This window comes from Callithrix jacchus, chromosome 10 (assembly GCF_049354715.1).
Source record: "Callithrix jacchus isolate 240 chromosome 10, calJac240_pri, whole genome shotgun sequence".
Classification (NCBI taxonomy): domain Eukaryota; kingdom Metazoa; phylum Chordata; class Mammalia; order Primates; family Cebidae; genus Callithrix; species Callithrix jacchus.
Genome location: NC_133511.1, coordinates 19,382,658 through 19,410,347, shown reverse-complemented (window position 1 = coordinate 19,410,347; position 27,690 = coordinate 19,382,658).

The following is a 27,690-nucleotide window of genomic DNA, read 5'->3' as shown; positions in this document are numbered from 1 at the left end:
GCTATTAGAGGAACTCGAGAGACTGAGGGATTGTTCACCCTATTCCCTTCGATTGTTGAACAGAGTGGGTTTATGCAGCCTGGAAATACAAGCCCAGGCACCAGAAGCCTTCCTCCTGCTCCATTTTCTCTCCAGCCCCCTCAACCCTCTTCCCGCCCTGGCCTTCTCTGCTGACTCATACGGCAGCTGCTAATCACACCCCAGCCAAGTGTGCTTAATTAAGTCCCAGTTACCCACAGCTTCTGAGCAACAGGAAAAGACGGGACTCCAGTGGTGTGCCCATCCAGAAGGAGCCGGGTCGGGTGTGGAATCTGGGGAGATACATATGCATGACAGTGAGGCGCTCATTGGGAACCCGCAATAAAATAATAGCAATAGTTCGTATTTCCAGAGCAGGTACCAGGCGTTGCACTAATCCTTTCTGTATATTAGCTTAAACCTCCTCACGGCAAATTTATGACATTGTCTCACTTTTAATTGCAAAACCCACAATCACTTTTGCAGCAACCTAATACTACTATTACCTCCATTTTACAAATGAGGAAACTGAGGCTCAGAGATGCTACATGACTCACCCAGGGTCATCACACAACTAGAAAGTAACAGAGTTGAAAGAACTCCTGTTTTCCTGTTTTCCATAGCAGTGGGGAGGGAGTGTTTAGAGAGAAGAAGGGCAGTCCAGTCCAAAGCCCTGATCCCGCTGTCCAGCGGCCTGGTCTCCTTCTGATAGCAAGACCCATCCCGACTCACACACAACGGTGCGATTCCATCTTTATCTCAGCCTCCATTTATCATACACCTACTGTGTGCCACACTCTGGGGACACAAGTCAAAGAGACAAAGTCTCTCCCACAGGAAGCTCACGGGCTGTGGGGGAGCAGCACTATAACTATGCTGGGCATTTAGGGTGTCCAGGTGCCCAGGGATGGGGCAGAGGCCAAAAAGTGGCATGCATTGCATTCCTACCAGTGACAGACACCAGGGAGGCACACTTTTTACCTTTCCTTCATAACCTAGAGTATATATATTTTTGGTGTGATAATTCCACACTAGAACATACATTCCATGACATGAGCCAAGTATCTCAGGGTATGGCACAGTACTTGGCATAAACTTAGTGCTCAGTAAATATTTTTTAATGAATGACTGAATAAAACATAGCTCCTACCCTCATGGAACTTGCTGTCCAGGCAACTTGTTGTCCATATAAAAATATGGTTGCAACATGGTGTAATGAATGCAGCAGGAATGAGAAGACAGCCTCCATCCAGGGAGCTGTGCAAGGCATCCTGGGAGAAAGATGCTGAGCCAGGTCTTGAAGAAAGGACAGCAGCTTCCCAGGGAGATGTGGATGAAGGGCCCTTAGGGCTGAGAAGCCAGCCCCTGCAAAGGCAAGGAGATGTGACTCTGTGGAATGAATGAATGGATATATGGAAAAAAGACTGAGCTGGGCACAGTCACTCACACCTTTAATCTCAGCACTTTGGGATGCTAAAGCGGGAGGATAGCTTAAGGCCAGGAGTTTGAGACCAACCTGGGAAACATAGCAAGACCCCATCTCTACAAAAACTTTAAAAAAAGAATCCAGGCATAATGGCATGTGCCTGTAGTCCCAGCTACTTGGGAGGCTGACATGGGAGGATCACTTGAGCCTAGAAGGTCAAAGTTGCAGTGAGCCATGATTGCACCACTGCACTCTAGCCTGGGGGACAGAGTAAGACTGCATCTCAAGAGAAAACAATAGAGAAAGAAAGGAGACTGTATGAGCAACCAGGTCTGAGAGGGTTTCATCTGCCTGAGCCTGGGAATCTTACAGATGTGCAAGCATCGTCTTGGACAGGACGCCCCATCGCAAAGCTAGGATGCATACCTCTAGCATGCGGGTTCATGGAGAGACTCCACATGGCTTCCTGAGGCTGAATTATGGGGGTGGGGAGGTGAAGTGGAGGGAAACAAAGAGACACACCTGGAGATGGGGCTGGGCCCAGATCCCAGGGGCCCTTGATGGCTATGCCAGGGCAATTGGACCTTATTCCTTAAGCAATAGGGGTTACTGAAGGGTGCTGAGCAATCAGTATGTATTCAGTTTGTTTTACAAAATGGCTCTGGCATGAGTGTGGAGGGTTGGTCAAGAGAAGGTGAGCTAGGGGGCAGGCACACCTGTCCAGAGGGTGGCAAGTGACTCAGGGGCTTTCAGCGGGCAGAGCAGTAAGGATGGCAGGCAGGCAAGGAGAGGCACAAACATGATGTGGAATGGGCAGAACTGAGTGACTATTTGGCTGTGAGAGAAGAAAGAGGGCGTTTAAGCTCTTAGAGTCTTAGTCTCTGCCTCTATAAAATGAAGATCAGATGATTTGCCCAACAGGGTCATTGTGGCCGTTTGTGGAGATAAAGACGAAAAGGCCCGAACAGGGTCTGACAGGCAGTAGATGGTCTTTTCCTCCTTGCCCCTTGCTGTGCCTTTGTGCCATGTCTTATGCTCTTTTTTTCACTTGTAAAAAATTGTGGTATATATAACACAAAAATACACATAACAGAAAATTTACCATCTTAGCCATTATTAGGTGTACTAAATACGTAATGTGCAACCATCAGCGCTCTCCAGCCCCATCACACTTTTCATCTTGTAAAACTGTACCCATTCAACAATCATTCCCCATCCCCTCTCCTCCCAGCCCCTGGCAACCGCCATCCTACCTCCTGTCTCCATGATTTTCACTACTCTAGGTGCCTCATGTAAGTGGAATCATACCGTGTTTGCCCTTTTGTGACTGGCTGATTTGTCTTGGTATACTGTCCTAAGGTTCATTCATGTTGTAGTGAGTCAGAATTTTCTTCCTTTTTAAGGCTGACTATTCTGTTGCAGAGAGGGACCACATTTTGCTTATCCATTCATCTGTTGATGGACATCTGGGTTGCTTCTGTGTTTTAGCTATTGTGAATAATGCTGCTATGAACATGGGCATACAAATATCTCTTCAAGACCCTGCTTTCAGTTCTTCTGGGCATATGCCCAGAAGTGAAATTGCTGGGTCACATGGTAATTCTATGTTTAATTTTTTGAGGAGCTGCCATACTGTTCTCCACAGCAGCTGCACCATTTCACATTCCCACCAATAGGGCACAGGGTTTCCAAGTTCTCCACATCCTCACCAACACTTGTCATTTTGGGGGTTTTTGCTAGTTGCTGTCCTAATGGGCATGAGGTGGGCCACGTCTTATATTTTTGCATCACGCAGTACTGCCAAGCTCAGAGAAAATGAGCACAACTGGCATAGGCAGGCAACGTCCACAGGGCTAGAGCAGCACTCACATGCAGAGGCATGTGCCCTGGCAGCAGGATGGGGCGTCCTGTCCAGGGAGAGGCTGCCATATCTGTAAGATTTGCAGGCCCAGGCAGCTCAAACCCACTCAGGCCTCGCTGCTCATATACACCTTCTTTCTGAAGGGAACAAGGTTCACTCTTCATTCCACTGACTCCACTGGGAAAATAAAAACCACCCTAGGCCTTTCAAGCAGAGGGATTTAAATGAGGGATTTGGTTGTAAAGGTAACAGAAGAGGTAGAGCAACCCTGTTTCGCAAGAGCAGAAAGTTGTATCCTTCCTGGGGCTAGAAGGAGGCAATGTCTCTAGAAGCCTACATGCTGAGGCCACCAGACAGAAACTGGAGCCACTGCAGGCCCCACACAGGGAGCTGGGCAATGTAGGACAGGGTTGATCAGCAGAAGCCAGAGGAGACACAGATACTGCAGGGACAGGCCTGAAACAGACAGAGGGAAGAAATATCCTGGCATTTCCCCTCCTCCCACAATCCACCTTCTTCCAGTGCCTCCTCTGATTGGCTGAACCAATCTATAAGCCAGAAGGTAAGGGAGCCTGGGAAATGTAGCTCCCAGCAACACCAGACAGGGCAGGGAGCAGGAGACAGATCTGGAGCCACCAGCGAGTGATCAGCCCACTCATTCATCCTTTCACTCCTTCATTTGTTCGGTCAACATTTATTGAACACCCAGGTGCTGGAAACATGATGACAAACAAGAATTCTGGATTCTGTCCTCACCAACCCTAAGGCCAGCAGTGCCTGGACTGTGCCCCTCACTGCCCACCGCCTGTTGGCCAGGGGCACCCACTCACCTAGCCTGGGGGCAAGGGCTGCTGCAAAGCTTCTGGGGGCCCCGGGGAGGCTCCCAGTGTACAGAGAAGATGGAGCTGGGCTCTGTCTAGGCTGTGGATGTGGTGGAGCTAGGAGCCCAGCCAGCTCTGCCTCCTCCCCAGCTGAAAGCTCAGCTCAGAACACAATGTCTCCAAAACGAGAAGAAAACCCTTAAATCCCACTGTTTGTCTTTGGAGCCTGGGAAGCGAGGATCTAATGAACATGAAACGTGCGGGCTGCTCAGAAGTTGTCTTTGAAACCTCCCCAGGCCGGCTTTGTCAAGGAGCAGCATTGCTTTCAAAGCTGCCGGGCTCCAATCTCCCCTCTCCCCTCTCCTGCCTCAACCGTGGCAGGCAGCGGCTAATTAGCAGGAGACGTTAAATGCTCCCTAATTCGCAGAAGTCCCTAGGCGTCTGTGGAACTGGCAGCAGGACCAGTGAGCTGGGTGCCTCCACTCCTGCTCACCCTGTCCCATGCCAGCCTCGCTCTCTGCCCAGGCCCCTCTGGGGGCTGCTCCTCTACATGAAGATCACCCGTCCTCCCTCACGCTGACCTGTGCTCAAACATACCTCTGCTTCCCAAAGTTGTGTCTTCTCCTGGAATCTGCCTCTTCCAAGAAGACCTCCCAGATATAACACACAAGTGATGACCAGCCATACCCTGGTCTCTGCCCTCAACCTGGCTTTTGTCTACATCCCTCCCCATGTGCCCAGGCCCTGGGGGCCATCACTGGCCAGCACTTGGCACAGCCTCCCTGAGGGAAAAGGTCTCCCCCTTGCCCCAGATGAAGTGAGCAGATACCCATGGCCAGTGGGGTAAGCAGTGCTGGGCTTGAAGCTTGGCAAGGACAGGACCCAGAATTCTTGTCATTTTTCTCCCCAGCACCTGGGTTCTCCAGAAATGTTATTAATGAGTGAGGGAGTAAAAGCCTGATGGAGTGTCTGATCATCTGCTGTGGCTCCCAGATCCACTGCCTGCTGTTCCCTGCCCTGTTTTGCGCATTTCCCAGGCTCTCTTACCTTCTAGCTTCTGGATCCCTGATCCCTGAGTATTTGCACCAGCCGAGGAGAAGAGCAAGTGAAGAAATCCATGGCTTCACCACACAGACATCCACAGATAGGCAGTCTGGCCCAGAGTCACAACCTGACAGTGACGCACTTTCTGTGACCTTGGGTAAGGCACGCCTCTCTCTGGGCTTCAACTCCTCATCTGTAAGGCAAGGGGGTTGCACTAGACCAGTGGTTCTCAAACTAGGGTGTGTGTCAGAGTCACCCAGAGAGCCTGTTGAACATGAGTCATTGGGCCCACCCCCAGATTATTGATTCCACAGAACCTAAGAATCTGCATTTTGAAGATGTCTTCAGGTGACGCTGATTCTTCTGGTCTCAGGGACCACACCAGGAACTAGTGGCTGGCTGGCTGGGTTTTAAGCTGTATTTGTCAGAGTTAGAAAGGATTGCAGGACGCTTGCTCGCTTGGGGCATGCAGAAGTGATTGCGGGGGTGAGGATGCTGCGCAGGGTTCCCACCCACCTTAACACAAGCATTTTAGCTTTAATCCGTTTTGTTTGTTTGCATGTCCAGGTAAGAGTGGTCAGAGCCGAGGTTCCACACATGAAGTGAAATATTTGGAAACCTGCTGACTAGACTAGCAGTCAGGGCGGTCCCTTCCAGCGCTAACATTCCAGGGTCCTGTGATCACTCCACACCCCTCCTGGGCTGCTCCTACTTCCCTTTTCTTTCTCACGGCAAAGGAGGGGGTACAGCAAGAGCAAGGCTCAGCAGCTCTTGAATCTTAGGGAAGTGAGGACAGATGGAGAGGTGGGTCATTGCCCTAGGTCACTGTCATCAGTAGGCACATTTCAGCCCAGAGATGTGCCGTAGAACAGAGTGAAATGAGCACACACACTGCAGCCAACCCCCATTCTGAGAAGGCAGCTGGGTCCCAGCTGAGTTGGGGAAGTTCCTGGAAAACCCAGAGTAGCTAAAGCTGCATTTGCATGTGCATGTGTGTGTCTGCATGTTTGCACGCATGGTGTCTGTACACACAATAAGTCACAGAGAGGGAGATTTTAATTGGAATGATCAGGGTGCAGCTAGACTCTAAGTAAAATAGAAGTCTCCTAGATGCTCCAAATTTTAGAATTAAACTAATGACCATCAATTACAAACTGATATATCTGAAGAAGAAACTGAGGTTCCTCTGGAGCAAGAACCAGGGTTTCTGACTCCTGGGTCCAGGCTCTGGCCCCTGATCTACACCGATGTCAAAGCCCCTCCCAAGTACCAGAATGACATCAGCTGAAATCAGTGGATCATGGCAAATGGACAAAAATGCTCAGAGAAAAGAATCCAAGGCAAACAAATCCCTTTCCAGCCCTGCCTGTCCCCACCCATGCAGCCATTCCCTGGCCAGCTGCTCCTGTGGCTGCCACTTCCAGGAGGGCGCCTGCCCAGCTCTGTACGCAGCTGGGAAAGCCTACATGGAGGCTGGGAAGGGAACCCAATAGGCTACACAGACTGAAAGGTCAGTGGCAGGCCTAGTAGAGCCCCCTCAACAGTCAGAGCTCGCAGGAAAGCAGAGGGCACTAGGCAGTGGGGAGAGAAACAGGTGAAGTAGCCCAGACCTTTTAAAGATTAGTGGGGTTCTCTGGGCCCCAGAGCTGTGCGTGGATTGGAGTGAAAGACCAGAAGACAAGCACCTAAGGAGCAGAGAACAGGCTGAGGGTTGTGTGTGCTCTTGTTTGCATGGGTGTGTGTGTGTGTGACACACAACAGAGTGATTTTCAGACTGTGTGCATGTGTTGAGACCAACAGACAGCAGAAAATTATGCAGCCTTAGGAGGAAGACACACACACACACACACACACACACACACACACACAGAGGCTGAATGTGGGTAGGGGTGGGAACAGAAGAGCCAACGAGAGCACCAGGAGGTGAAGGGCTGCCACAGTGATGACAGGCTGTGACAATGGCAGAGCATGTCTGTGCATGTATGCAGTATGGCTGCATGACCCAGTAATCCAGAGGGCAAGAAGACCACGGGAACCCTTGCAGTCAACAGCCCACAGGACTGGAAATACCCAGAAGCATGCTCCTATACTTCTGGGGCCAGGCTTCCGCACTGTCCCTGTCCTGGGATCTTTCCTAACAGTTCCCCAGTCACTACCCAGATCCTCTCCTGCCTTTGCCTCTCACACTTGCACCCTGCCCCTCCACCAGGGAGTTTCCTTCTCCTTGTCCCTGGAATATGATGGTCCCAGCCCTGGGACAATGCTCTCTGCTTTGGGGCCAATGGATAGCACCCCAGTTAGTACCACTCTAACCCCAGCCCCACCCCCTACCTCACCTGTTTCTGTCTCCAAGCAGTGGATCCAGTACAGACCTTCAGTCCTACAGTCCTGATATCAGAGTTCATCCCTGCCTCTTATACCACATGACCTTGAGCAATTTGCTTAGGTCTTCTCAAGCCCACATTTCTTCTGTCAATGAAGAAGAATAGAGTTCTTGTGAGGATCAAATGAGCTAATGAGTCAACAAATGTAAAGCCCCTGGCATTGTGCCAACCACAAAGTAGGTACTTCCCTTTCTGGTCTCTTTAATTTATGATCCAAGGGGGTAAGTTTCTGTTAAAAAAAAAAAAAAAAGAAGAAGAAGTTCCAGGGGCTTCCCAGGTAGCAACATCTTCTTGAAATCCTAAAGCAGGAGGTGACCTAGAAGTCACATGGCTCAAGCCCCACTTCACCCCCACACTGTAAATGAAGACACTTGGCTCTTAAAGACAGATCTTATATTAACAATGGAGCTGAGACAGAATGGTCCCCCACTTCGTGACCATCAGTCCTCAATTTTTTGCCTTCAGCCAGAGCCAGAGGATATTCACAGCAATGTTTTTTGAAGATTGGTTCCCTATTGGTTTGGAGGTGACACTGAGCCCTGGGGGTGTGGGCTGAAACACAGGTTAGAGAAGGAGGGGACTCTGCAGGATAGAGTCATGCCCCCCTCAAGAGTCCTAAGCAATTCGGCTCTGGCCCCAGACTTGCATTCTCACTTAGCAAAGCCAAAGGTCTGCAGAAAACTGGATTCTCCCTCTACTCACCCCTTGGAAGAAATCTGGCTCTGTCCTTATCTCACCTTAAGCATAGCCAACAGGGCCAACAGGACTAAGGATGGCAGGACTGTGCTGAAACATGCTTCCTTCCTTGGCAGGAATCCCAGGGAAGAGCTAAGGTTAGATGCCAATAGGATAGCACAGGTGACGTTACTTCTAATGTTTGCTCATCACACCCTGGATGGAAGGTTTCTGGGAAAGGAGGCTAGTGGGAGGTGCCTGCAGCAGGGGGGCTCTAGCCAGAAGAGAGAGCAGGACATGTAAGGGACCAAGACTAGGAAGAGAACTGTGGAGGGGGATGCAGAGAAGGAAGCAGGCAGGAAGTAGGTACTGCTGGGGGCCAATATGACAGGAGCCAGGGACCAGATGAGTAGACTCACCTCCTCAGTGTCCTCCTATGGTGACAAAGAAGCCCCTGCCCCATCAGCAGTGCCTCCAGGGACACAGGAGACCTGAGAGGAGACAGAGGTCAGGAAGGGAATTCATGAGTTGGTGTACCCATGCCTGGTCTCCGTGCACTCCCTTAATTCCAAAATTCCAAGTTTGTGAGGGCAAACTTGTCCCGCCCCATTTCCCTTCACCCAGCCCTGGTGCCCACATTGAGAAACACCGTCTGCAGCAGAGTCAGGTATGGCTGAGAGTCCAGGGCTGCCCCACCCACAGTGCTGGAAGAGGTGAAGGAAAGGGGTCAGCTCATGGCCAGCTCAGAGGGCTCAGGGAGGGTGGTGGAGAGCAGCAGAGAAGCCCCTCCACTCCACTCGTGTCTCTCTCTCCAGGTGACCTTGACCTGGCACAGTGGCCTATCCTAAAAAAACAGGCCCCAGAGCCAGGCAAGGGATGCCCTTGCAATATCATAGCTTCCACCCAGAGAAGAGTACAGACCACCACTCTCCCTTGTCCCAGATACCTTGCCGAGATGCCTCTGCCCCTCTCAGACCCAGCCCCTCTCCCAGGAGCACAGGTCCTTCTCTGTCCTCACCACAGCTCAGGAAAGGGCAGGGGGTGAAGGACAGGGGCAAGGGGCAGGGGTTAAAGGCAGCAAAGTACTTGGGAAGCTAGAGAATTTCTCTGGCTTTTATCTCTTAGATGATGGCACCATGCTGGTGCTGCCACCCGAAAGTCATGGGGGTCTCCACCGCTTTGGCATGCTTTCTACGAGCTTAGCCACCTCTTCTCTAGGGGACAGGGGGAATGAGAGGAAGGTTTGTTCAAGAGCTGCCCCTGACTGGGAAGTAGAAAGACCCTCCAGCTGGGCCAGGTGAGGTGGAACAGAGAGAAAGAACACAGGATCAGAGGCAGCACATGCTACAGCCCGTCAAGGTGACCCTGGCTGTTTCTCTCCCTCCTGCAGGTCCCCAGGCACAGCTCTCCAGAGGTCTAGTTTAGAGGACAGAGCGAGCGCACACACAGAAAGGAACCCTCAGGGCGAGGCTGGGAAAGGGCTCCAGGATGGGAAGGCAGGGCGGGCAGCAGGTTGTAGAGGGGCTGCAGGTCCCACCTTCAAGTTGCACTGAAGCACCTTGAGGAGGCCTTGTGCTGAGCTGGCTCATTTCTGCCTCCCAGCTGGACCACAAAATGGGAGGAAACATCCCATAAAGTTGCGGAGCTGCCTCTGTGGCCCGAAGTGCTGCCAGAGGCTGCTGGTTCCCTCCCTAATTGCTCTTAATTTCTATGATTTGCAGGTCTCAGGCTCACGGAGGTCCCATTCCCCATTGTGACGGACAGGCAGGCACAGTCAGCCTGGTGAGTCAGCCCCTGCGGGCTCTGACCTGGCCCAGCTGTGTCCTGCAAGGCATAGGGCACCCAGCTCTCTCCTCCTCTACCTGGGCACAATCCAGAACCCTGGCTGCAAGCCCCTACTGGAACTCTATCTTTCCTCCCGTTTCACCTTTGCAGGAGGGTCCTGCAGCCTTTCACACAGCAACAGAAGGAAGAGAGGTGATGCACTTGGAACCTGGGTTCAGACTGGTGCTCTGTCATGTGCCTCTGGGAGCCCCTCCTAGGGCCTGGCACATAGTAGGTGCTCAATAAATACATGTTCCTCCACTGCTTCACTGACCTATATGCCACGTGAAACTTGGACATCTCCTTGTGACAGTGACTGAGGTACGACTGCAGAGTCAGGCTGCCTCAGTTTGAATCCTGAATTCACTACTGTCAAAGTAAACTTGGGCACATGACTTAGCTTCTCCGAGCCTTAAAATAGGGGTAATAACACTACCCACTCTATGTCCATCTTTTGTGTGGAAAAGTTCAAGTATGTTGTGGTAGGCAGAATAACGGACCTCAAAGCTGTCAGCATCCCAACCCCTGGGACCTGTGAATACATTGCCCTACGTGGTGAAGGGACTTTGTGGATGCATTTAGAGAATGGCCCTTGATATGAAGAGATGATCCTGGATGCTCTAAGTATCTGAGACTAATCACGAGTCCTTAAAACAGAGACCCCATCCTGGCTGTGTTAGAGAGACAGGTGATAACATAAGCAGCATCTGAGAGAGAGATGCATCATTTGCTGGCTTTGAAAATGGAGTGGGGCAGCCCACAAACCAAGGAATATGGTGGCCTCCAGAAAACAGAAAAGGCAAGGAAGTGAAATCACTCCTGGAGCCTCCTGAAAGGGACACAGCCCTTCCAACATCTGGATTTTTAGCCCAGTGAGACTTGTATCAAACTCCTCACCTACCACAGAACTGCACGATAATACGTCTGTGTTGCTTTATGCCATAAGTTTAAAGTTTCTGATAATTTGTTATAGTAGCCACAGAAAACGAATACATATGCGTGAGCACTTAGGGCACTTAGTGTCTCTGGCACACAGTAAGAGCTCAAGAAATGCTAGCTCTCTGTTATTATTAGTATAGTACTGCTGTCACACGGGAGAAGACATGCTGTTGCTTCCCTCCAGGTCAGCTCCTGTCTGGTATGAGCTGCTCAGAGCCCACAGCTTGCTTCACTGGGCACTGGAGACCAAATGCAAAGACAGCCAGCGGGGGTAGGGACATCCTCAAAACAACAGGTCACTTGGCATAGCCACTCTGTGGGCATCAGACAGATGATCAGACCACTGCTGTCCCTTTCTTCTAAAGAACAGGAGTGTTGGCACCCTGGAAGAAAGGGGTGGGAGTGCCTGGCACAGGCATGATGACATTCCTGTGGTTGTCAGGACAGAGAGGACAGCCCTGGGGCTCAGTTGCACTCTATCCCATCCTCACGCACCTGGGACTGCCAAGGAGACATAGTGGATGGGGCAGGCTTGGTTTGCCATCTAAACCTTGTGCCCGTTGGGCTGTGGGGGGATGGGTAAGACCTACAGTAGGAAGGACTTCGAGTCAGACAGAAGGAATGTGGGATTCCTTGGATGATCCGAGAGAATGAGAAGGGCTGCTTCTGAACAGTGGTGGGCTGGCAGCGGGGGTCAGGCAGACAAAACGGTCTCCAGAGCCCAGTCCTTGATTGGTTGTGGGTCCCCCTCACAGAGCATGCCCCTCCCAAGGCCCACTCCCACAGTCCCCTCATTCTGTCACCCCCCAATCAAGGGAAAGGGAGGCTTTGCTCCCACAGAACCCCCAGCCTGCCCACCTCCCCTCATCCTTGCAGAAGCCCTTTGTCCTGAGTTTTCCTCCTCAGTGACCCCCACTTCCTCCATGACTACTGGGGGGCCTCTGAAATCTGTCCCCAACAGATCTTCTACTTCTTAAGGGACAGCAAGGCCCAAATTGGTGACACCTCATAGTCCTCAGTCCCAGGGTAAGAGCCTTCACCTCAGACCAGACTGAGCCCAACACAGAAACCAGACGTCTGCAATACCCACAGACCCTGCCCAGAAGACAAGGGCCACTGGCGTCAGACCCATGCACAAAAGTTCCCTTCGTTGGCAAGTTCCCTGAAGACAGGGTCCATGCCTCTCAAGTAGGCCCACAGTAGTAAGGGAACACCCACTACAGAGTCTGCAGCCTCTCCAGCAAAGGTTCCTGGAGAAAACCCAACCCCTTGCTGTTTCCCCCAAGAGCAGAACTTGGCAGAAAGAACCAGTCCAAAGAGACCACTGCTCACATCACAGGAGTGAGCAAGGCTGAGGAGCTGAAGAACCACCGCTCCTAGGGGTCCCCTGAATGCACCCAAAGGGCCCACTGTCAGCATGGACCCGCCCTTCTCCCCACCAGCTTCCCTTGACGCCTTCCCACTGCTCTCTGCCGCACCCCCATGTTCATGGACCACAGCACCTCTCCCTGATCCTCCCTCCATAGCCCTTATCCTCCATCCCAAACTCACCATCCCACTTTCTGCTAAAGAAACTCCCCTTCCCATCTCCCCTCAACTCCAACTCTAATCACAGGGCCACTGCTAGTCCCTGTGACAACTTTGTGCAAATTAGAAAAAGTGCCTCTCTCCAAGTGAATGCAGGCCTGATGAGAAGAGCATAGGCTGGATTTCAGCCCCCAACTCCCTCTTGGCCAGGTGTCCTTGCACAGTTTTAAACCTACCCACCTGCACACAGTAGCTCCATTTGACAGATTCGGGGAGTGCACCCACTGAAGGGCCCTGATAGACAGCCCAGCCATGGAGACCCAGGAGAGTGGGCTAATTTATCCACAGTAACATGGCAAGCTGGTGGCACAGTCAAGGCTGAAGGTATCATGACTCCCAATCCAGTGCTCATTCCCTCTCCCCACACCACCTATGTCTCACTCTTGGGAACAAATGGCAAAGCCAAGACAGCAGAACTCGTGAAAGCAGCGCCTGGGGAAGCCTTCTTGCACTAATTAGAAGAGAAGTGATAACCTCATCTCCAGCTCTGTCTAGACATAAAATTGAACATAAAACTTTCTGAACCGTGTACCACCTAACCCTTGGCTGGTGTGGAACGTAAATACAGATCGTCCCTATTTATTTCCCATCTACCAACCACATTAATCTCATGCTACTTCATTGTGAGGACAGCTCCTATGTTTGTCTGGGCCAGTATATCTGTCTCGGCCTGGAAGCTCGAAGAGGGAGGTTCCAGCCTCCAAGGAACCCCTGATCAGACTAGTGCTGAGAAGATGACTTTTAATTCAGATGAAGGTGAGGGCAATGGTGATAAAGAAGAAAAGGGATGGGAGGGGAAGGAAAACGGGGGAGGGAGGAATAAGAAAGGCAATTCCTGATGTCTTAATTTCATATCCAGTCTTCCCAGTCGCCTTTAACACCACTGAGCTCTGCCTCTCAGAAATGGTTGTGAAGATACACACATGTGCCTGCGCATTCTCACTTGCTTGCTCTCTCTCTGTCATTCTCTCTGTCTCTATCTCTTTCTCTCTGGGCAGTGCCTGCAACATAATGTGGTGATTAACCTCAGGCAGAGCCAGGCTTCCTGATTTTAAATCAGGCATTGCCACTTTCTCTCTGTGAGACTTCAGGCAAGTGCCTTAACTTCTCTGTGCTTCAATTTTGTTTTCAACATAGTGGGGATAACAACAAACATGACCTCATAGAGTTTCATGAAGATGATGAGAGTGAATATATGTGCAGCACTCAGTACACTGCGTGGCTAAGAAGGTTTTCTGTAAGCATGAGCTGTAACTATCTCAGGTGCTGTGTTTTTCATATCTTGTCCTGGTCCCATTTTCATGCAGATGGGGTGGGGGGTGGGGAATTGTCCAGGTTGCTGGCACAGTTTCCAGCTCAGTATTCCAACAGTCAGCAGAGGTGGGCTGCCTGGGTAAGAAGTGAGCTTCCAGTCACCGGGAGTGATCGAGTACAATCCAGACAAGCATTTGGCATGGATGTGCACAACAGGTGAGGGAGGAGGTGGGAAGGCCTCTTCCAAAGTCACATCCAACCCTGAGAGCCTGGGAATGTGTGAGTAAACCCACATATCCAGGCACCTGCATGGGCACAGCACTGCCCGAAAATGAGGACACACGTACAAGGCACACTCTGCCCTGGCATTGAGGAGCAAAAAGAAGTGTTATAAAACAAGCAAGCCAGCACCCCCACCCACGCTCTCCCTGGCCCCCAGCCAATTCCTGTGTGCACGTAGGCATCCAGGTGGCCAGCGGGAGCTTTGAGGGAGAAACCAAGTAGATATCACTCCCGGCTCTCTTTTAACGGGTACCAACTGCCAGCCACGCCCCACCCATCACAGCCCAGCTATGAGGCAGGGCTGGGGTTAGGAGGCAGGGCTGCGGACAGGAGCCAGGAATGGGCTAGAGGGTGTTCCTTCTACTTCTGATGTGGGTGGACTGACAGGAAACCTGGGAAAGTCCTGGCCTCCAAAAATCAGGGTGCCCAGAATTCTGGTGTTGTGGGAGGGAAGGCCTTTGCCCATCACGGAGGGAATCAAGCGGGCGTTTGTAGAAAGGCTGGGCACCCCCACCTCCAGCAAAGGCTCAAATCCAGCTCCACCTTCAGGTCCTGGCAGCTTCCTTTTAGGGGCAGGATAAGAAGAGAGATTCGGAATCCTTGCTGCCTAAAGGATTACTCTGCGGCCCTGGCCTTCTCCTCTCCGCCCCGCACCGCGCGCAGTCTCCAGCCCTTCTTCCGCTGGGAGCCGCGCCCCCATTAGCCATTCCGCGCTGATAAGCCCGCGCGGCCGCACTCTCAGACCCTCCTTCAGTCCGCGATGCTTGACTGCATCTTATTTGTCTTTGCAGCAGCCGCCACAGCAGTTCTTCCTTCCTAATAATATTGGCTTCGCCTGGTATTTTTGGGCCCGTAAGTGCCACCGAAGATCTTTGCTGGGGAGAGGAGACCGCACACACACTGTGGGAATGGGGCAGCGGGCCCGTGCCGAATGAGCCATTTGCTGCGGATTCATCCAAAGGCGGGTGATCCACTGGCAAAAATTAGGCAGGGAGTGGGGAGGAGACTAGAGTGAGAGGGGCAAAGAGACGACGTCCGGGAGGCGGGGATGCCCCCCTTCCGTCCCAGGCACGCTCGCTCAGCTCCACGCTGCCTCGCACCCCTGCCCACCCTTCCCCAGGTCCTGCGGCCCCGTGGCCGTGAGGAGTGACAGGTGTGGCAGGAGACGAGGTGTGCCTGCGTGTGTGCGTGTGTGTGCTTCTGTGTGCGTGCGTGTGTGTGCCTCTGTGTGCGTGCGTGTGCCTCTGAGTGTGCGCGTGCCTCTGTGTGTGTGTGTGCTTCTGTATGTGAGCGTGTGCCTGTGTGCCTCTGTGTATGCCTGCGGGTGCCTGTGCATGTCTGTGTGTGTGCTTCTTTGTGTGAGCATGTGCCTGCCTGTGTATGTGCCTATGTGTGCGCGTGCACATCTGTGTGTGCGTGTGTGCCTGTGTGTGTGTGCGCGCCTCTGTATGTGTGCTCGTGCCTCTGTGTGCCTGTGTGTACGCGTATGTGTGCGAGCGTGTGTGCTTGTGTGTACCTGTGTGTGTGCCTCTGTATGTGCATGTGTGCCTCCGTGTATGTGTGTGTGCATGCTCGAGTGTCCCTCCAACTTCCTTACCACCCCCTAGCCGATCATCCCAATCAGTGGCCCCTTTGTGGTGGAGGGACTGGAACGACGTGTGCGGGGGATGGGTGGGAGGCTGCCTCCTGGGTACCCAGCACACCCAAGCCAAACTGATGTCCGTCGGTCAGGGTTTCCGTACCCCGTTAAGAGTTCGCTCCCCGAGGGTCTCCACTCTCTGTGAACCTAGAGAATAAGGCCAATAGAGGCAGTGGCTGGAGCCTACGGGACTCTGCGCTATGGTGGGGGTGGGTCTTGGGTCCCACACAGGGAAGGACCGGGACGCGCTCCCCTAAGCCCGCAACCACTAGGTGGCATTGTGCCCATCCCAACTCCAGGCCACCCGCAGGGTCCCAGGTACCCAGGGCACCTGGAGGTGGGCTGGGGAGGCAGGTGCCCACTCTCTGAGGCAGAGAGGAGGTGGGAGCAGCATTCCCACAGTTTCATTCATTCGTGTATTTGTCCATGCCCACTAAATTGGACAGTCAGACAGAGGGACAGGTGCACATCCTTAAATGCCCACAACCTCAAAGAGACTAGAGAGATACCCCACAGGAAAAGTGAATCCAAGATCATCTATGCCAAAGACCAAGCGAGAGGTATATCCAGGGCTCTGAGTTCAGAAACAACCGTGGAATTTGACAGCACAGAGCCCTAAGACAGGTTATCTTGACTATTCTGCTCCAGACCAATCAGATGGGGAGAGTCATCCATTCCCACCAGTGCCAGGCTCTGGGCTGGACTGCAGACACTCAACTGTGACCTGTCCTCAGGGAGTTTATGGACTAGTGGGGTAGAAAGACATCAGGCAGATAACTACACAAATAATTATCTAGCTACAGCTGTCATGCACGTGCACAGGTGTAGAAAAAGGGAGGAAGAGTCAGCCCTCGTCCTGGGTTGCCTGCTCCAGCCCTAACTAGGGTTGGAAGTAGGGGTGTTTGCCTTATGAAGAACATAAACCCACTTCCTCCTAGTTCAAAATAGAAATAAGAGCAGTTGTCAAACATCTGAGGCACAGTCTAGGCAAGAGTGACCATTTTTCGGGGGTAAACTGGGGACCACAGGAAAAGAGCCCTGAGACCAAGTGCTTAATTCTATATATGGGGCGTGGGGCATGGTTTCGCCTTTAACCTTTGGTCCACTCTGTGGAGTGGATGTTAAGCCCACTTTACAGAGGAGGAGACTGAGGCCCGGGGAGGTAAGAGACTGGCACAGAGTGCTAAGAGCCAGTTTATGGCAGAGCTGGGACTGGACACCATAACTCTGTCAGGCCCAAGTCCCATACCTCTTCCGCTATAACAAGCTGGCTTTGGGACCATATCCAGATGCCCTTCTAGGGCCAGAGCAGTCAGGTGGACGGAGATGAGAAAGAGAAAGGGGTTGGGCAGGTGAAGAAGCCTCCAGATCAGGGCCCTGGTCACCACTCCCAGCTTATCACAGCCAGCTTTTTCTCAGCATCTCCTGACCAAAGCACCATGCGCTTAACATTCTGCTCAGTTTCCTCTGTACTCTGACTCCAAATGTTTATCAACACATGCTGTAATGTAATCAGCTCCTGGGAAAATACACACCAGGTAATGGATGCTGATAAGAGTGTCAAACAGATGTCCCTTCCCTGCCCCTCTCTCCCAGCCAGAGCTGGCACACCCAGGAGGCTGGGTAGGCAACTCTTGCCACACCACCCCTCCAGCCCTGGCAGTGGAGGCATTCCTCCAGAAGCTGCCTGGGCAGGGGACAGGGCCTGACACCATGGGTCCCATGCCAGGCACTGTGCTGTGTGCTTTACACACCTCACAGTGACACTGTAAGTTTGGTGTTACTATTCCCATTCTGCAGATGGAGAGACTAATGCACACAATAATGATGAAACCAGAGTGAAGCAGCAGCAGCATCAGAAGCAGATTAAGGGACCATCATTCCAACTCTCCATTCATCATCAGGGCACTTCTCCACTGAACACGGCCCTTTGAAGGAAGCTGCCCTCATTACCTTTCTAAGTTGTTGGATCTAAGGCCGCAGCCTATATGGACTTGGCAGGTCAGGTGGAGGAGGGCTGGCAACCTGTTCCTCACTTCTGGCCCAGCCAGGTGGGAGACAAGGTTCTGAACCTGTCTCGAAGGCTCAAGCAGAAGAGAAGAGGGAGGCTCCCACTGTTCTCTTGTGTATAGGAGCAGAGGGGGATCCAAGGGAAGGGGAGAGCCTTCTTTGTCCCTTTCTCCTCCCTTCTCCTCTAATTAGAGCTTAAGGACCCACAGGCAGGCCTAGACAAAGGGGAGAGAAAGTGCACAGAGCTGGGGACAGCCCAGATGGGACAGGATCCCCCCACCCTCATGACCTTCCAGGACCAGCTGTCTGAGGCTGGGCTGTCCTAAAGGAAATCAGTATTTGCTTTTCCCTCCAACGCAGTCAATTGCTCCTTTCATCTGACAGGGAGTTGTAAATGAGACTTTATGGGATTTCTAATGATGGCGGTTTCCCTTTATCAGCCTCCAATTCCCACTTCTCAGCTGGGGTTGACTCAGGAAAATGTTTTGACCAGGAATCAAGAATCTAGCAGGCCCCTGCCCTGGCTGCTGCTTTCTGTAGTGAGAGCTGGACATTGTCGGATACCCACAGGAAGCTCACTACCAGAGAAGTCAGATCTGAGTTTCAGGCGCCTCCCAGATGGCAAATTCACGCCTCTGGCTTCTGTTGCTTCAACTATAAACCTGGGGTAATGATGCCTGCTCCACCCACCCATCTCATAGGGCTGCTGTGAGGATCAAATGAGATTACAGGCCTGAAAGCCCTTTGAAAAATATGAAGCAATCATCCACCCTGGTTTTGCTGTTATTATTATTGTGGTGGCAATTGTGTGTAAGTGCAAATGGGAAAGCACATTATGGCAACCTGCACATCCTTGAGAGTGAGCTCATTCACGCACATGGGAGTGTATGTGCCAGTTGGCGGAAGGGTGGAGCTCTTGTGTGTGCACCTGGGTTTAAAAGAGTGTATGGGGCAATGTGTGTGTGTCTATGAGTGTATCAGTACGTGTGCACATATTAAAGTATCTTAGTATGATAATACCATATTAAGATAGAATATAATAGTTCTATGTGCCAGGCATTGTACTAGACACTTGATATGGATGCTCCTTTTTAATTCTTGTAACATGTTTGTAAAAACATGAGAAGGGGTCTGGGCCAGTATAGATGTGCAGGCATCTGTGTGAGGCTGTGTATAGAGCATTTGTGACATCTATGTGTCAATGGGGGAGGGACATGACTCTGATGAAGGTAATGGGATGTAAAGTAATGCAATGCCTATGCATCTCATCCAGGTAGCAGGGAGTCTCTCCATGTACTCGCCTGAGTTTCAATGAAAGGATGGGCATAAATGTCAGTGAATCTGAATGTGTGTGCAAGTCATGTGTGTGCATTCATATGAATAGGGCTGCACACCTGCCTCCCTGTTCCTGGGCCGATTAGTGTAATTGTTTGTTAGTTATCAGCTGCCTGGGCTGCATAAGCCCCCAGCATGCCCTGAGCACCAACCCCACACAGCCATCAAACCCACGCAGACACACTGTGGTGACAGCAGCATGCTTGGGAGGGGATGCCACCCTGCTCTCTGGAATTATAGCCTGTGCCAGGCAGCAGACCCCTGCCAGGGGAATGTCCAGATTGACTATACCAGGTTTGGAGCTGCAGAAGTGCTCCACAGATGGGCTAGACTCAGAGCCTTAGAGCGAGACAGAGAGCCCAAAGGACCTGGGCCTAACAGGACAAACCAGTGCCTGGCCTGGGAATGCCATCTGAGCACAATACAGGTTGGGGCTGCTGAGTGGCCAGGTATAAAATACACTTGCTCTGCTACAACCCTACCACACGTGGCTCCCTGACACCCTCAGGATTGTTAGGATGAAGTCCAAACTCCGTAAAAGCCCCTAGCTTTCCCTGCCGTCCACTTCCTGATGGACCCTTGCCTCCCCGTTAGACTTCGGTACCAGGAAGGAAGACAGCATGTTGCAGCTGTTCGCAGAACATCCAGATGCCCAGCACAGACCTGATTGTAGGTGCTTTATACATATTTCTTGAATGAATTATTGTGGAAAGCCAGTTGTGAGAGACTACTTGTCTTAAGCTCTCCATATACAAATCATAGTATCCATCCAGACAGGCTCTTGGTCTCTAACACCTCAAGACTGGGGAGAAACACCCATTTCCCCACTCCCCCTCCTCCATCCCACCCCACCAATGATAATCATCATCCCCAACAGGTGAAGATGGCATACAAAATGCTTTTACAAAGATCCCAGGAGTCACCAATGCCATCTTACAAGTAAGAAGACTGAGGCTCAGAGAGGTATTAATAGCCCATTAATAGGGTGACCAACTTGTCCCACTTTGCTCAGGACCTTCCCAGTTTCAGCACTGAAATTCCCATGTCCTGGGAACCACCCCCTCCTCAGCCCAGGTAAACTCCAAGTCTCACGGTTAGTGAATGGCAGGTCCAGGACCCAAACCCAACTCCAGAACACAGCATCAGCTGCCTCCTGAGCAGTACATGGTCTCAGGTTCCTCAGAATTCAGTTACCGGCATAGGCATTGTCCACCCTTTGGATGTCACCTGCAGGTCACTTCGCAGGCTCCCGGATCACCTCTTTCTGGAAAGATGTACTCAGGAAGCACAGGGCATTAATATGAACCTAAATCAAATATAATTCAAAAGCTCATTTCTACAGGAAAAGCACTTTACACAATATAGAAAAAAATCTATTATTAAAGTAGCTTCATAATGATATTAAAGTAAATTTTAAATAAAATAAAAACTATTCACCCACAAATTATTTTCATTTCGCCATGTTGCCTTTACATTTTTCTCTTCATAAGTGCCTATTTTTACAGAATTGTAGTGCAGTCTATGGATAATACCTGTTTTCACTTCACATTATAGAAGTCTGGCTTGGATTTTCCTTGCTCAGGACTCTCCATGTCCCTAGCATCCCTCATTAGCCCAGATCACAGGGAGTCTGGGCTCAGGGCTGCCTCACTCCCAAAGCACTCCTTCTTCAGCAGGGATTCTAACTCAAGGCCCCAGCTGGGCTTCATCAGGCTGCCATGCAGACACTGTCCTTGTGCGTATGTGCAGTTTTTGGGGAAAGACATAGTGCTCATCAGATCCTGAAAAGGTCTGAGGCCCAAAGGGGTAAGACCCACAGCTCTACAGCCCCTACCTCATCTCTCCACTCCCAGACAGGTGTCCACCAGAGCTTGTTCTGCTGGGATTGGGCTGATCCAGGAACTCTGTTCTTCCCTAATAATACACTCTATTCCTTGGTTTCCATGTAACTTGCAAGAAAAATCTGGTTCCTCTAGACAAGTAGTCCATCCTGATAATTATCATGACCATAGTACCCACCCCTGAATATAAGGGCATCATGAAAGGAAAGAGTATGGGTGGGAGGTTGAATATCTTCCTTTCTCAAAGCCCCTTTTCCTTTTGTCTTTCTACATAAGGTATGCTCCACACGGAAGCTCCACTCCGTCCCTTCCCATCTTCATGACCTAAGCTCTCTGGTCTATGTGGATCCTCAATGAAATCCTCTTCTCAGTACCACTGTTGAGTTTTAAGTGTTCCCATCCCTAATCAGGAATGCCACCTCTACTCACATTGAGAATTCTTCAGGATTTGGGATATAGTGATTCACAGGAGTATATTGAGGAACTTCTGACCAGACATAGGGCATAGATCAATTTCCCTTCTTTCTGGAGAGTTGGATGGTTCAAGATGGCACTGGGGCCTTTCTATCACTGCTCAGAGCTCCAGCCCCAAATGCCATGCAGATCCCTGGGACACCATGGCCCACAGGAGGAGGCTGGTGTCTGTTAACTATCTTGGCAGCACTTCAACACAGTGGATCATTGGACTGAGGAGTGGGTGCAGCTGTGTATAGTTGCTCCATCCCAAGAGCAATGGCAGCCAAGGCTCTGCAGTGATCTCCATTGGAATAACAGTAATTAAATACTGCTAAGCACTGTGGGATAGAAGCACCATCATAATCACCACAGCCACCAGTGTGATGATCATAGTAATTAGGTGCTGTGGCTTCCCACCTAACCTGGGAGCACTGCCTGGGGTGAGGTTGGCCTGTCAAGTTATGGCAAAGGGGTAGCCGTGCCAGGTGGGTCCTTTTTGGGGTTGACTGATACTTTAGCCAGACTTTCTTCACAGATTCCTCTTTCTTTATTCTCCCCTTGCTCTCAGCTTCAACTGACCCCAGGGTGAGGACTAGGGACACAGAAGGGGTGACCCCCATCCAGCATACCACTCCAACATATCTTCTCCTATTGACGGATTTCAGGGGATTGGGGAATCTTGGAGAATTCTTAATAGGGCTCCTCTCATATCAAAGTGAACTTTATTAGCCAATTTCTGAATGACACAGAGGGGCCTGGGATATAGCTGGGAGGGGAAGTCATTATTGTATTGACTTTGGGCCTTTTCCAAGCTCAACAGCTGTCTCTCTGAAAGAGCCTGTAGAAGCCAAGAGAGGGCTCAGAGGAGAGTTTCCTAGGGATAGCATCTTCCCCAGGGCTGATCTCTTTTCTAGTTGTCCCCCTCATGCCTCCAGTCCTGAGGTCGGTGAGAAAGGTGAGCCCAACTGCCCATTCTTCAAGTGGGCTGTCATTCTTGCAGTCATCAAATCTCGGAGCCAGGAGGGAGCACGGAACTCATCGCATCCACACTCCATGCCAGGGCAAGAAGCCCATGCACAGCATGCCTGATGAATGGACCTGCAGCCTGAGTCTGAAAAGTGACTGGGAGGTCATTTCCATTGTCGGTCAACTAAGATCCCTGAACAGCCTTGCCTAGTCTAAACTGAAATCTACTTCCCCAAAAATATACCCACTGGTCCTGACTTTTCCCTATGAAGACACACAGATGATGTTTGCTTCTTTCTCCCTGTAGATTTTGGAAGCTTGGTAGTCACACCCCCCTTACATTCCTGTTGGCCTCCTCAACTGTGAAATCTGAAGCAACCTTCCAGCCTCTCTGTGCAGATAACATCAGCTCTCACTGTAGTGCAGTGACATCATAAACTTCACCTTCACTACTCTCTTCGCCTTCCCTCCAGGCTTAGAGAAAAATGGGTCTTCTCCTTTCCAAGGCTGAACCCTTCCCACTCTCAGTGCCCGCCCCCCACAGGGCTTGCTCCATAAATTACACCCTATTTCACTTCTACTTCCGTCTCCACTCCCTCGCTGTCCACTAACTTTTTTCCTTCTGACTACAAGATGCTCGGTAGCTTTTGATTTCTGATGAAAAAGGAGAAAATAAGCCTCTTGGTCTGTCTTGCTAACCCTCTCAGAGCTTCTCATCCACCTTGCTCGTTCCGTCAACCATCAAACTTCTCAAAAGCAGAGAGGACACCTTTTGCCTCTGCTTTTTCACCTTTCAGCTGCTCCTCCTCCCACTTTGATCTGGGTTCAGCCCCTGCCTGGTCACCAACATCACTCTCAAAGGTCACTGGTGGTTTTGCCACCGCTTCCAAAGACCCCTTCTGATCTCCACCTGCTTTCTGCAGCATCAGACACTGTTAGCAACCTCCTCCTCCTCCTCTATTAAATTCTCTTCTCACTTGGCTTCCATGACAACCCTCTCTCCCGGCTCCCCTCCTCCTCAACTGACCAATCATCATCTGTCCATCCTACCCACATTGTTGCCAGATTCATCTCCTGAAGCACAGCTCTGACAGCTCCCAATAAGTGCTTCTCTGTTCAGAAACCTTCGATGGCTCACCACTGCCTGCAAAAATAAAGAAAGAAATAAAAATAATGGAGTTGCAAAATCATGCCACTATATGTAATTCCTAATGTATAATAATCTGTCAGGTTTTCAAACCTTTTTAAGCAGCAGAATCTTCAAAATCCATTAAGAGAGATCTTTCCCAGAAGCCCAATTTTGAAGCACATGAAAACATATGCTCTTTAAATGTAGCTCCTCTTGAGCCCAGGAAATTCTAGGGTTTCCAAAACACAATTGGAAAATCAGTGAACAAATTAAATTTCTCAGTCTGCAGGTGAGAAAACTGAGGTCCAGAGAGGGAAAGTGATTGGTAGAAAGTGGCACAGGATGTGAGTTAATTGGCACATTTTCATTAAAAGTCGATCAGGTACCAGGCATGTTCTTCGTAGTAGAGATATAGTAGAGATCAAAAGCAACATGATCCCTGTCCTGGAGGAGCTGACAGTCTAATGGGGAGTGAATCAGGCACTATAAACCGTCACTAAAGTGTTCACCAGTATGCAAAGCCTATAGCAGGAGACTCATCCAGTCTGAAGGGCTGAGTGGGCCACCGTGAGGAAGTAATACATGTAAACTGAGCCCTAAAGGATGAGCAGCTGGCCAAAAAGAAGGGAAGAGTGTTGGTACAGATGGAATAGCTTGAGTGAAGGGAGAGGAGGTGAGCTTGATGATTGGAAATCCCGGTGGCTCCTACTTGAGAGTAGGGTAAGATGAGGCTGCAGAAGCAGGCATGGACCCCTTAAGCCTTGCTGAGGACCGCACACTGGTCTCAGAGTCTGGCAGGCCAAGACATGCTTCCTGGGTGTGGTGACCTGACCATCTGCATTTGAAGATAATCCACTGCTAAATGTAACGTTGTATCCTGGATTAAACTGCGGAACAAAAAATAGACATTAGTAGGAAAAAACCTGGGAAAATCTGAATAAATTCTGTAGTTCAGTTAATAGTATTATACTAATGCTAATTTCTTGGGTTTTGATAAGTGTACCATGGTTCTATAAGATGGTAACACTCAGGGAAGCTGAATGAAGGGCATGTGGAAACTCTCCCATTTTTTGCAACTCTATTGCAAATCCAAAATTATTTCAAAATAAAGCTTGTAAAATGCACATAAACCATTTTCAGAAAGGAGCAAAACTGGACATGGGGAGACAGGTGGCAATAAGAATGATGACTAATACTTCAAACAGTTTTCCCGTACGCCAGGCATTGTTCCATGCACTTAACATGTTTGGTTCATTTAATCCTCACACCTTCAAGAGGTGCTCTTATTTCTCCCTGTTTTACAGAGAAGGAACCTGAGCACAGAGAAGTTAAGTTGCTTGCCCAAGGACACACAGCTATTGAGTGTCAGAGCTGGAGATTAAGAATTCCAATCCAGGCACATTAGCTCTCCAGAGTTTCCATGGGCTGGACCATTACCTTTTACTCCCCACCTCAGTGCGGACTGGCTATACTGTCAGAGGGTATTGTAAGGACCAGGTAGAAACCACGAGTGCATGGACTAGAGTAATGACAGGAGAAATGGAGCAATGTCACTAGACTTAAAATATATATACATCAGGCAGAATCAGCAGAATTGGAATATGGTGGTTTAGGAAGAGGACAGCAGCAAGAGTGAGTCCTGGGCTTATAGCTTAAGAACCAAAGCCTGCTCTCCTGCTGCTTGGTCCTGTGTTTCTTCCTGCCACTAAAGGAAACCTTCTGAACCTTCTGCATTCTGTTTGCACCTACCCATCCCTTTCTCTTATACATCGCTAAAATGCAAAACGAACCAGACTGCCTACTGTCCTGACACGGGCGGCACCCCTCCCACCTCTATGCATCTCCATGTTCTTGCACAAGCTGTTCCTTCCACCTAAGATTCTCTCTTCTGCCTCCTTTGGTCCAAATCAGATCTGTCCTTCAGGGTCTCAGTTAAATGTCACCTCCCCCAGCAACCTTCCCTGCTTGTTTAAAGATGATGAGTGAACAACCATACTATATCGCTTACTTGTTTCCATCTTATCCACCCAACCAATCCCCAGGCAGCCACATCCTCCTCGCTGGCCGCATTTTCTTTGGAAGGTCATTTAAGATCAAAAGATCAAAGAAGCCTGACCTAAAGATGGAGAGGGTGCAGCCAGCTGCAGCGGCTCACGCCTGTAATCCCAGCACTTTGGGAGGCTGAGGAGGGTGGATCACCTGAGGTCAGGAGTTCAAGACCAGCCTAGCCAACATGGTGAGACCCTGTCTCTACTAAAAATACATAAATTCCCTGGGCGTGATGGCACACACCTGTAATTCTAGCTACTCAGGAGGCTGAGACAGGAGAAACGCTTGAACCTGGGAGACGGAGGTTGCAGTGAGCTAAGATTGCAACACTGTACTCCAGCCTGGATGACAAAGCAAGACTCTTGTCTCAAAAAAATAAGATAAATAAAGATGGAGGGGATGGGAGGGTAAGAGCAGGGAACAAGAAGACATTGGTACATCTGGGATTGCCCCTTCAAACCCATCCCTTCAGCTCCTACAATGTGCCAGGGACCAAGCTGAAGGCCATCACAGTGAATTCAATTTAGCCCTGGCCCTTAAAGCACTCGGCAGCCAGATGGGAGATTCCCAGCTACCACAAACTAAATTTGATAGGGTGTTCCCAGTTTAAAACTGGGCTGGACCATTACCTTCTACTCCCCACCTCAGTGCGGACTGGCTATGCTGTCAGAGGGTATTGTAAGGACCAGAGACTCCAGGGCTTCTAGCGGCTACTGGCCACGATTCATGAATCTGCAGGCCTCTTCCTTCCTCAAGTCTTAGGCGCAGGCTACGTCCAGCCAATCCTTTGCAGGCCCCCTACTCACCTGACTATTGCTTACCCTCATTCCTTTCCAGGTGCTGACCCCCTACCTTAAATCCAGTCTCTTGAATGTCTCTGCCCTCCAGCACTTTTGTCTGACAGATGACTCACCGGGACCCTGTGTTCCCTTCCCTGAAGCCTTTACACCAACGCCACCCGGGGCTAAACTGGGCACTTTTTCTGTGACCCTCAAACCCCCACTATCCCATATGAAATATTTGTTTACAATATTTCATATGGGATGAAATATTGTTTCTACATCTGTCTTCCTCCTCCCCCTCAACTAGATTGGGTTCCTTTAGGGCAATGAACCCCCAAGCCAGGCACTGTGTTTTGATACAAAGAAAGCCCAGGTTACATGTGCTAAATGTGAAAGACCGTACAGTGAGTGGGTGAGTGTTCATGAGAGTGCCAGATTTGACTACCTCAGTGAGAAACCGAGAGACTCCGGGGCTGGATCCCAAACAGTGGGAATGTGGCACTGTCTTTGCCCCTCCTCCATCTGCCCCTCCTACTGTCAGGAACCAGAATTTACATGTTATCAGAAACAGCCACTTCTCTGCTCTGGCCGGCCTAAGAGGACTGGGCAAAGGACAGAGGGAGCAGTGTCAGGCCAGGGGCTGGGGAGAATTCAGCTCTCCTTGGTGGGAAACTCCGTCTGTCTTTCTCCTCCAGGGCGGGGGTTGGGGATAGGAGGACCAGAGGAAGGGGAACAGGGCAGGCCCAGAGGGCGCAGTCGCCTTGGCAGGAATCCTACCACACCCGGATGTGGTGGGTGGTGAACGGGATGGGGCGGAGAATCCCTGCCCTGCCAGTGACACTGACTGGACGATCCGCTTTCGCGGGAACCCCACAAATATCTCAAAACTAAGGTTCTGGCAACTGGAGGAGAGCTCGGTTTCAGGCTCCGTTTGGGCAAGGGCGGGGCGCGGGGTGCTTCAATTTTTGGAAAAGGAAGCCCTGAAAGGAGCAGGGATTAGAAAAGAAACTCTACCAGACACCTCAGTGGGCCCGTCTGACGCCCTCCTGCCCACCACCGACTTCTCTGGCAGCTCCCGGTCGCCCCGCGCCCCGCTGCCTCTCAGTGGAGCGTCCAAGCGGTGCAGAGGAGAGGGATCTCCGGAGCCTGGGTTCCGTTCCGAGCTCTGCCATGTTCCGCCCCGGGAGGAACTCTTCTTTGGGCCTTCGTTTCTTCGTCTGTGAAATGGGGCCAGGGTGGGAGCAGAGGGCTTGCAGAAGCCCCGCCAGCTCGAAAGCTGCGAGCCGGGATTCTCCATCCCACCGGCTCCTCCACCGCAGCCCCCGGCCGGGTCCTAACTCCACCCCCACCCTCCGCGCCTCGGCGCCG